The sequence below is a fragment of the Paroedura picta genome, chromosome 1 (assembly GCF_049243985.1).
Source record: "Paroedura picta isolate Pp20150507F chromosome 1, Ppicta_v3.0, whole genome shotgun sequence".
Lineage (NCBI taxonomy): Eukaryota > Metazoa > Chordata > Lepidosauria > Squamata > Gekkonidae > Paroedura > Paroedura picta.
The window spans coordinates 64,178,540-64,189,789 of NC_135369.1; the positions used below are offsets into that span (position 1 = coordinate 64,178,540).

General features: G+C 41.1%; 1 long non-coding RNA gene across 2 annotated transcripts in view; it reads right to left on the minus strand.

Annotated features, from left to right (window-relative positions):
* LOC143839218 (uncharacterized) overlaps nt 1-6,732 on the minus strand; it is a 121,154-nt gene extending 114,422 nt beyond the window's left edge. The window contains exons 1-2 of one of the 2 annotated variants that reach the window (XR_013231675.1): nt 6,453-6,732; nt 5,009-5,071 (exon numbers count right to left, since the gene is read on the minus strand). This is a non-coding gene — a long non-coding RNA (uncharacterized LOC143839218). The remainder of the gene's footprint in view (nt 1-5,008; nt 5,072-6,452) is intronic. The other variant, XR_013231674.1, reaches the window with a different exon arrangement.
* Between the last annotated feature and the right edge of the window lie 4,518 nt (nt 6,733-11,250).

Below are 11,250 nucleotides of genomic sequence, written 5' to 3' on the forward strand. Positions count from 1 at the left end.
TCTAATGAGGTCGTCACACCTTCTGTGAAATGCTCAAGAGAAGGTGGCTTCATTGTTTCCTCCATCCTATTAATATATTGTTTCTGCTGCAGTTCCTTTTGTTGTCCTGCTCTCTGACTCAGGGGAAAAATGCATAAAGAAGGAGATGCAAATAACAGGTTTTTGTGCTGGCCAGGAGTGATGCTATGTGGCTATTTGTCATGCCATGTTGGACCGGAAGAAAACCCCTCCCCCCATGTCATCTGCATTTATCGCTTCAGCCGACACAGCAGGTGTTGTCCCAGGTGCTGTGCGAGAGAAAATGGAAACATCCAAGCTCTTGCCTGTGGATGTGTGCTTAGAGTTGCACCTGTGTTTTGAAGTTTAAAAATAGCCCTTAAATCTCAGTTAATAGCTGCTATCAAAGTCCTATCTGAACCCTAATACAATCCTTTTCCTTCTTCCCTCTAGCCGTTGAGCCCCAGAGAAGAATGACAGAACATTGTCATTATGTGTCCTTTAGATCTCTGTGCGGCTCTTTGTAATTTGATGGCATTTGACTCAGCCTATTGAAAGAGCAAATCCCAGCCAACATCCCATATTCTTACCCCTCCTTTTTCCAGAACAGGAAGGGGAAATTGCTGGCATTACATAAAAGCTTTATAAGCTTGCGTTCTATCTATATTTATTTTTCTTTTGCTCTCAGAATGGCTAGGCTTACCCAATGCTTGTTTCTTTCCTGTATCTTTGGAGAAAAGGTTGTGATTATTTTTAACTACCAAAGGAGGATGGAAAACAAATGACAAGGAATTTCAACAGGACAGCACCTGTTGGCAGGGGAAGAACTGCTTAAGTTCTCCATATGACTAAACATCAGCAGCTCAAGCCTACTCAGAAATGTTCTACTGAAATCAGTGGGAACAACTTCCAAGCAAATGTGCATAGGCTTGTAACCATGGTGTTATTGTTTCCAGGATCGGGACAGGAAATTAAAGGAGTGGGTGAAATTAACTACCAACCTTCCTGAGTAATTTTTCTTGAGGAAGGAGGTTATTACAGTTTCATGCTAGAATAACTTTCTTGGAATATATCAGCTATCCTGCGCATGATTAATGGGAATGTCTTAGGGGGAAAACCTGCAGTTTTGAAGTCATGGCTGGAGAGTTGAGTTTAGACTGAGACGCAAAATTTCCAAAAGGCAATATCTTTTTAAGAATAGGTTTCTGAGTAGTGCTATTCCTATTCTGTACACAGTGAGCTTTTGCAGCTTTCAGTGTGTTTTTGCAACTTCTAAAGTGCGCTAAAACTGCATCGCCTAATGTGTATGGTATGAGTACTGCTTATGATTGCTTTCTGGGTGGTCTCCAAGTTGAACACAAGCATTTGGGACCTTCCACAGGCAAAGGTTGCTCAGTGCAACTCTTCTCACAGGGTTGTTGTGATGATAAATTAGATTTTAAAAATGTGCATCCTCCATGCATGGAAAAGTACCTCACCAGATGGAAAGTTACAATATGTCATTATTCAGCTATATTCCTTGGACGGTAGGCGCATTGACCACTGAGTTTTGAACCTTACACTTCACTCCCGTTTTATGCATTCATAGCAAAATGTGTTTAGCCCAGAAACATATTCTAGCTTCATTGCACAAGGAAATGTGTAATTCAGAGATTTGGATAGTGGATGCTATTAACATGCTGTAAGCACAGGTCTCCCCCCTGGATCACTACTATTTCTTTTAATAGTTTTGCTTTAAAAGCCACTCTGTGTGTCACTTTATCAGAAGCAGCAACGGTAATGAGATGGAATCAACTCAGGCTTTCCACTGAACACCTCACACATTCTCTTTCCCACCTTTTCTCTAAGGATTTTCATCTACCTGAACTGTTTCGATAGACCTATTCTTGCCCTCTAAGCCCAGGCTTCCACACATGCCAACCTAGGAACATGGGGACTACCAGGAGGGCTCAGCAATACACAGCAGGGGTGGCTTCCAGCTTCATGGGCATTTTGGCAAGCCCAGCCCTGGAAGTTCCCCCTGGAGGCCCCGGTTCAGTGGAAGTTCAGTAGTAGTTCAGCAGTGGAATAGGCTGCCTAAGGAGGTGGTGAGCTCCCCCTCACTGGCAGTCTTCAAGCAAAGGTTGGATACACACTTTTCTTGGATGCTTTAGGATGCTTAGGGCTGATCCTGCGTTGAGCAGGAGGTTGGACTAGATGGCCTGTATGGCCCCTTCCAACTCTATGATTCTATGATTCTATAGTTACCACCTCTGGTGGAGTGGGAGTGAGCCTGTAGAGGTGGGGTTACTGGAAAGCTTTGGAGAGCTGCCAACATGCCTGTGAGCAGCCCTTCAATGATTACCTGCTGCCTGTCCATGCCACCAGGGACAGTCACCAAGCACTCAAGGTGGCCAAAAGCTATTCCTTGCAATTAGGCCCATGGTTACCAACTTGGCATGCGGCCCAGCTTCATCACCAGCTCTGGTATCCACAGTGGCCGCTCCACTGACTGAGTTGCCTGCAGGGGGAGAGGCAGCAGTGAACAGATAGCATTGGGGGAGGGGCGGGCACTGTAGCAGGAAGGCTTCATATTCACCAGACAGGATCAAGACACCATGACAGCAATTGGCTGAGGGGCCCATCCATATGCTGCAGAATCCTAATGGAAGAAGAACTATGTATGCTGCCCTGAGCTTCCTGGAAGAAGGCTTGTGTAAAGATGGATGGACGGATGGGTGGACAGATGGACAGACAGACAGGTGGACGGACAGACGGACGGACGGACGGACAGACAGACATCCGGTGGTGATAGATTCAAGTGTGTAGCCGTGTTGGTCTGAAGCAGCAGAACAAATTTGGAGTCCAGTGGCATCTTTAAGACCAACAGAGTTTTATTCGAGGTGTGAGCTTTCATGTGCATGCACACTTCTTCAGATACAATGTCTGAAGAAGTGAGCGTGCACACGAAAGCTCAAGCCTTAAATAAACTTTGTTCGTCTTACAGATGTTTATGTAGTTGCTATGGCCAAACCCAAGTGTCACTACTCAAGTAGTCCAAAAATGTTCTTCTGGATACATCCTTTTCCTCTTACTGGCTTAATACCTAAAGGCTGCATTCCAGAGATGACCTATGTTTTGTTTCAAGTTTCTGTAGTCTAGTCCTGTTATTTGGCCTATCAAATTGTCTTATTCCGTTGTTTGCATTGGCTTTCAATGTGTATCTACCTTGAGTGTCAAGGAGAATGGAAGAATATAAATAAAGTAAATAAATATATTTAGCAACGTGACCCCAGAGTCAGTGCCTCTTCTCTGCTGACTATGCATGAGTCTTGCTGTGGGATATTGATTAGGGCAGGTAGGACTATGATCCAGCTTAACTGGGTCTGAATCCCTGCTCTGCTGTGAAAACTCACTAGATAGCCCTGGGTCCACTACCAGCCACTACCACCTTATCCTACCTGCCCTGGAAGCTGTTGACATGTGGATAAACTGGAGGTGAGGAGAGTCATCTGCGGGATTTGTCAGCTTTCCGCAGGGCCTGTAAAATGGAGCTCTTCCACCAGGTCTATGGTTGAGGCTGGGGTCAGCAAATCAGGGACATCGCTCCCCCCCTAGGAGTTGGAATGTACGCTACTCCCCTATCCTTTCCTCTTCACCTCTTTGATAATTGGGGGAGGGATGGGATTTTTAGCCGTCATGTTAGTAGATTGATGTTTTAATGGGAATTTTAATGGGATTAGTTGTTGTGACCCGTCTTGAGCCTATCGGGAGAGGCGGGAAATAAATCTAATAATAATAATAATAATAATCTCAGAAAGCCACTTTGGGTCTTTCTCAGGGAGAAAAGCTGAACAGAAATATTCTAATAATGCCTACTAGGAAACAAGTCTCATGAGAAAATGAGAGGCATTATCTTTTCCACAGATGTACCTTTAAGATAGGACTGAAATTGCTTCTTGGGATACCAAAGGCAGTGGTTTTGTGGAAGGAGCACCATTAGAGGAGAAAAGGGCCAAGAGAGAGAGCTCCACAGCACAGGCTCTTAACAGCTGGCAACAAAGGGAAATAGCTCTCCGCTCAAGTAGATATGTAAAATGAGTATATATTTAGCACTTTGAGGGAGAAAATTAACTATATTACAGTAAAGTCACTCAGTGGCTTCAGCTGTGAATGTGTGGAAACTTTCTGATTCACTAGGAAATCATTTGGATGGTTTTCATTAAGATCCTTTATCAGAGCTAGTGAATACCTTTGAAGCAAATGTTCTTGACCACCTGTTGTCTGGATCTCTGCCTCCCACAGGGTTTGTTGGTCTGTGATGGTACATTCAGTTTGCTGAGATTATTGGCTCCGTCATGAAGCCGTCCTTGTCCACCTGTTCTTCAGAACCACATGACCTCTGACTTTCTAACTTGGTCCTCAGCAGATTAATCTTCCCTTTCAGCTTCCTAGGTTTCTCAATATTGGTACCACTGAGGCTTGAATCTACCTCTTGCTAGTAAGACTTCCATTGCATTGGGGCTATCGCTAAATTTGCATCCAGTAGCACTTTGTTGGCCACAATATTTTCAGGGTATAAACTTTTGAGAGTCAAAGCTCTCTTCATCAAATACAAGTTGGAGTTGAGACCCTTGAGTATTTATATCCCAAATCAGAAGGTAGGAGGGATATTGCAAAGAAAGAGGCTGTCTGTGAGCAGGGAAAGTTTTGCCTCCCAGTACCTGTGAGAGAGGAGTATCATTAAGGTCATTAACAATATGTTGAGCTGGCTTGAGTGGCCAACACCAGTGGTGTTCTGTTGTTTAGTTTGGGCCTCTCTTGTAGCAGGTTATCCCTTGGTATCATTCTGGTTTTGTTGACCTGTTTCCTTACTACTTCATGTGGCTACCATAATTCCAAAGATTCCAAAGTCTTTAAACACCATGTAAGAAGTTGCATATACCCTGCATAGTCACATGATAATCTGGGAGGAACGATAACTGCTTGCTTTAAAAGTGTGTTGTAAATTGTAACATATGTGATAGATAACCTTGCACTGGGAAAGGACGAATTGGTCTCCATGTTCTTTTTGTTCCTTTGCAACTCTGTCATTCTAAATAAAAATTAGAGCAAAAATAAATGTTTGTCAAGCTATGAGTTACCTAATCCATAAAGATTTGTAAAAACTCTTCCTCAGTACTTGGCATGAGATAAATATGACTATTTCTAGTTTATAATTTCAATGAAGCTAGAAATTAAAAAAAAATTAGAGCTGAGAGCTGGGTTTCTTGGTTCCTACTTTTTACTACCTGAAGGAGTCTCAAGGTGACTTACAAGTGCTTACCCTTCCTCTCACACAACAGATACCCTGTGAGGTAGTTAAGGCTCTGAAAACCATGACTGGCCCAAGGTAACCTAGCTGGCTGCATGTGGAAGAATGTGGAATCAAGCCTGGTTCTTCAGATTAGAAGCCACTACTCCTACCCACTATGCCAAGATGGCTCAAGGTAGTATAGAAGAAGTAACCAATATGTCAGTACAAAATACACCAGACTATATTACTTGTAGAATCAAGATTCTCCAAATCTCTGGTTGCTAAAAAGAAAACCCAGTTCTACATAGAAAAGTGCTGAAATATAAAATACAGGATTTAAATGGGTCTGGGTGTGAGCTCCATAATCTAATCCATGATATAATTTCTAATTATACATTCAGGATATACTAATGCAGCCAGGAAAACACCCCAGTAATCATAGTGGGTGCAAACTTAAATGGACTCCGGGGAATGGTAGAGGACAGGAAGGCCTGGAAGATGATTGTCCACGGGGTCACGATGGGTCGGACACGACTTCGCACCTAACAACAACAATCATAGTGGGAACAATTAACCCTGCTAAAATTATTTTGATGATACCACGCATGTACATACTACATATTTCAGAATAATAAAATATAGGTACCTATTCCAAACAGTTTATAACCTTTATTTAGCTAGAATGAGAATATGACTACAACCATTCTGCCAACTTCCTTTTTTCTTGAATAAACAGTCCCTTTCCTTTTTTGTTTCATTGTCTGACTCATTCAGTTGTTTAAATATATATATAAACTGACTCAGCCTAGGAAACTGAAGAATCAACAAAAATCCTTCATTTGTTAATTCAAATGTTAATGTTAATTCAAAACAAACAAACTGTTTTATTTCACTTCTCTGGGGAAATGGTCGGGTAGGTGTCAGATTTAGAACCTGAGAGGTGAACAGGCAACAGGTAAGAGGTAAACAATAGCTTGTCACAATAAGGTAGTTGCTTTGTTATACAGACATATGTATAAAATTGTGGAGGAAGAGTCCTTGGTAGTCACTGCTTAAATAAACAGGCATAAACTTTTTTTTCCCTAAAAGTAGTTAAATTTCTGATGCTAGGAACATACATACAACTTCCAGTTTTCTTTCTTAAACACTTAAACACTTGCCTTTTAATAGGAACTATTACCTTCATGGAAGGACTCTTCGTCCCACTTCCCTATATCAGGCTACTTCCTGATCCTCTCATTCTGCTACTTCACTATACTTCACTGAACCAACTGTCACTTTCAACTGACACCCTCAGCTGTAGAATTCCATCTGAACCTCCTGTCAGAGTTCTCAGACTCATCTATCACATGACCCATTTGCTGTTGTTAAAATAACAGAGGAAGAAAGACAGGAAGAGCTAAAGGTTGTATGATACCAACAGATGCATGATACCTAGTGCAATCACATGTACATTGTCCTCATTTTAAGTGGGAGTGAGGATTAAAGAGCTGAATCAAAGCTTTAATGGGAGAGACTGACTGTGCAGCATTTTGACAGAAGACAGTTAAATGGCACCATATAAGGAATTAAGTTATTTGTCCTTCAGATGACAGTTCCTTTGCTGCTTGGTCACACATGGTAAATCCAAAGAACAGCATATAGGATACTGCAGGTGGCTGGTGGTTAACCATACAAGATACTGGAAGAGTAACATTTCCAGTATTTTTTAAAAATAAATATTAATCATAGGGGTGACAGGGATCGAAGGGATGTACCCCTTCTAAGATTATAGCAGCCTGTGGAAAGGTGTCAGTTTCAACTAACAAACCAAGTTGGGAAGAGCTGCACATGGATCCTCTACCATTTTCTTCGATGTGGTCATAAAAGAGTTGGAAGAAGATCATTGCAGGTATATTGAGAAGCAGGTATCTCACCACTCTGCCTATTATTTTTACGATAAATTCAAAGTGCAAACCAAGCTATGCGGAACTGCTGTTCTACGTATTATCACCTCCTCCAATGTGGACACATAAGGTAACAATGGCAGGTAAAAGCCCCAGGTGTACAATGACTGGTTATCAACAGAATACACCTCTCTCTCCTTCCTGGCTGCCATGAGGTGGCATCCTCAGGCTTTAAGAGAGCTTGGGGCCACAGTTATTGTTAGCAAAAGACTTCTTCATTTTTATTATATCAGCATGTCCTTCTTGGCAAACAGATGCCCCCAAATGAAGCTGACATTTAAAGCAACTATTAAAATTACATTACTGAGATTATATTTAATATGGGTGTCCCAATTATTTAAGCAAAATCAATAATTTTCTACTTTATAATAAGCCCAGTACACTTTAATGCAGGCTCCATAGAAGGGGGAAAGGTCCTATTTTTCTGCTGTAATTTTCTCCCATGACATCTCTGGCTGCATCAAATGATGCATAATGTTATTTTCATCTCTTTCAATTGGATTTAGTACATACCCTGCTTTGATCTGTCAATTTCAACATTCATTCATTCATTCAAGCCATCCTGAAAAGATGATGGGAACAAATGTAGGTGAAGAACTCATTTATGCCTTGTCTAGCATTACCTAAGGTTTTTTTTTTTTTTTTCTTTTCTTTTTTTTATCCCTTTTGCTAAAGGACTACAATGGTCAATGAAGAATGTTATATTTCCTGTGTGCTGAGTGGGTGGTCAAGAACAATCTTTGTGCTACCAGTTTCCTGTGTGAGAGAGCACCAAAGACTTAATTGGCATTTTGTAACATTATGTTTTAGAGCCTCTTGTGGCGCAGAGTGGTAAGGCAGCCGTCTGAAAGCTTTGTCCATAAGGCTGGGAGTTCAATCCCAGCAGCCGGCTCAAGGTTGACTCAGCCTTCCATCCTTCCGAGGTCGGTAAAATGAGTACCCAGCTTGCTGGGGGGTAAACGGTCATGACTGGGGAAGGCACTGGCAAACCACCCCGTATTGAGTCTGCCATGAAAACGCTAGAGGGCGTCACCCCAAGGGTCAGACATGACTCGGTGCTTGCACAGGGGATACCTTTACCTTTACCTTTACCTACCTAACATTATGTTTTACAGATTGAGAATGAACATAAATCTGCAGAAGAAAACACTGGCAATGCATGTCGCAAAGCCATGCCCCTTATCTATACATAATGGTTGAGGAAATTCTGATTCACAGTATCTGAAGAAGTGTACATGCACACGGAAGCGTCTATCCTGAATAAAACTCTGATGTTCTTAAAAATAACCACTGGTCTCAAACCTTTATGCATTCCCCTCCAAAGTTGTACTGACTTCAAAGAAAACACCAGATGGGTACAAAAAGCTGGGTGTCCTATGAGGCTGGGTGTTTCATGAGACTTCTCTGCTAGTCCATATTAGGGAGCGGCAACTTTTTAATTGTATGTAATATATTGCTTGCCTTGACCTGGATAGGATAGCCTGATCTCATAAGAGTGAGCTTAACTTTAAGCAGGGTCAGCCATGGTTAGGACAGCAGACCACCAAGAAAGTCCAGGGTTGTGAGGCAGAGGCAGGCAATGGCAAACTGTCTCTGAACATCTCTTGCCTTGAAACCTCTACAGGGTCACCATAAGTGGGCTGTGACTTAATGACACTTTCCGCCTCCAAACATGCATATTGTTTAGTGAACTACTCTAATGTTGTGATCATGGTTTCTTGCATGGTTTCTTGTATATATTATGCATGTACTTTAGTTGCATACTCTACCTTTGGTCAAAGTCAGAAAGAGGATAATAAATGGAATAAATGAATGAAAAAAACGTTGTGGACTTCTTTGCAGGCTTGCAAATGTTAAAGGAGATTGGCACACTTTTTTGTTCTATCAAGTCACACCTGAAATCTGTTTGTTTTACAGCTGCAGGAATTCCCAGCTCTAAAAATGGGTCTCTCTGTTCTTTGTGATAGGGCACACATTAATTTCTTGGAAACCTGAAATGTGATTCTCTTTCCTTTTGTGACATCATGGGAAGAAATGCTCATATGTCTTGCAGTAGCAAAATTTATAATACTGATATTCCCATTTTATTATAAGGAAAACAGTATTCTGAAATATACATAGAAAGACAGGAGGGAACAATTAAGTGAGGGGACATATTTATCAGAGATCCATACAGAAGGATAAAAAGAGCCCCATTGGATCAGCCTAGTGGCCCATCTAGTCCAGCATCCTTTCTCACACAATGGCCAACCTGTTCCTCTGGAGGGCCAGCAACGGGGCATGGAGGCTTAGGCCTTCTCTTGATGTTGCCCTCTGGCCTTGGGATCCAAATGTTCCATGCCTCTGAATGTGGAATGTGTTACAGGTCATTTTTGTTTTATTTTGTTCTTTTTTGTTGTTTTTGTTCATTCACCCCTAGGTTATTCATGCTGTTAAACCAAAAATTAAGATGCAATGCAGAAAGTGGTAGATGGAATGATAAATAGATCAGAAGCAGAAAGGTTTATGGTTTTATGATGGTTTAAATTGTGATTTTATGATGTTATGTATGGAAGTATGGTCTGAACTACCCCAAGCCTGCTTGCATGGAGGGGCCATAGAAGATTCATTCATTCATTCATTCATTGAATTTATATAGTGCCCTCCCTGCTGGCTGAGAAATCATTCTGATGAATGTGAATTCTTTATATTCATAGTCTAGACCAGGATATTTATTGACACTTTGTTATAGTACAGACCTATGTCTCCCTGGCTGTAAAAATATCTTTTAAATGAATATTGTACTTAGGCATGTGTTGGTTGATAATTGACTTCTGATGAAAATCCGATTGGATCGAAACATGTTAAGGTCATTTTGTCATCTGTGGCAAAATATTTGATACTATATGTGTGACCCAAAGGATTTTTGTATATCTTCTACTGAGATTTCGATGTATTGTTTTTAATTGACCTAGTTTAGCACTGCAATAAAATATGCATTCAATATATTTTTATGATAACAATTTTCAGATTTCTCAACATTTTGGTCCATAGCTTGTTTTATAGGTTTTACAGACTTAGCATTTTCCATTTTCATTGTTTAAATGAATTAGCTCATTAACAGAACTATGTTGTTTTAATGCAAATCTAATTGTTTTGAATGTTTTATATATTTTAAATTATTGTTTATCATTGACATGTTGTTAGCTGCCCTGAGCCCTCAAGGAATGGCATCATAAAAATGTGATAACTAATCTGTTCCACTTAATAGTTTCGGTAAGGCCTTGGAGGAGGAGCATGTCTCATGGCTTAAGTGCCACTCAGCAATTAACACTCATTCAGGGCAGCTGTCCCACCCCTGAGTGCCTCCTCCTCCAACTGGCTTGCCTGTCTGTCCAGCAGCCAGCTGATCACATTCTGTCCCCCACCCCTGACCACGCCCTGCTCCTTCGACTTCCCTCTGAAGCTCGGAGGTTGCAGATCCCTGCCATGTGACAGCTGCCCCTGCCAATGACTTCCCTGTCCCAGGAACCTCCAGCCTGCAGCCTTTCCAGGTCCCCAATCTAGCATCCACTGTATTCCTGAATGCAACAGGCTTGACCCCTAGTACCTAAATAATTAACTGAATAAATAAATACATAAATAAATAAATATTTGTGATAGATCAGTGGTCGTATAAGTATGTACATATTGCCATGTCAAAATGGAAATTTATATATAATTCTGTGTTTAAAAATGCTTTCTCCCTCCTCCGTAAACTGCGTGTATCTTTCTTCAAAAGTTATTTCAAGTAGCAATTGTCAAAAACCCCAAAAACACACACACACAAAAAAACATTTTGGCCTGGAAAATAAGAATCAAGTTACATCTGCATGAAAATTGCAGAATTAAAAATAGGGATTACAAGAATGAAGTCTAGAAATAGAAAATAAGATGGTATGCCTTTTTAGAAACACTCCTTCATTGTCACAGGATTCCTATCTGGAGAGGAAAAAATGCCTTTCCCCCCAATCTTTCAGCTTGGTTCTTTATACTGGAAAGAAGCAGGAGGAT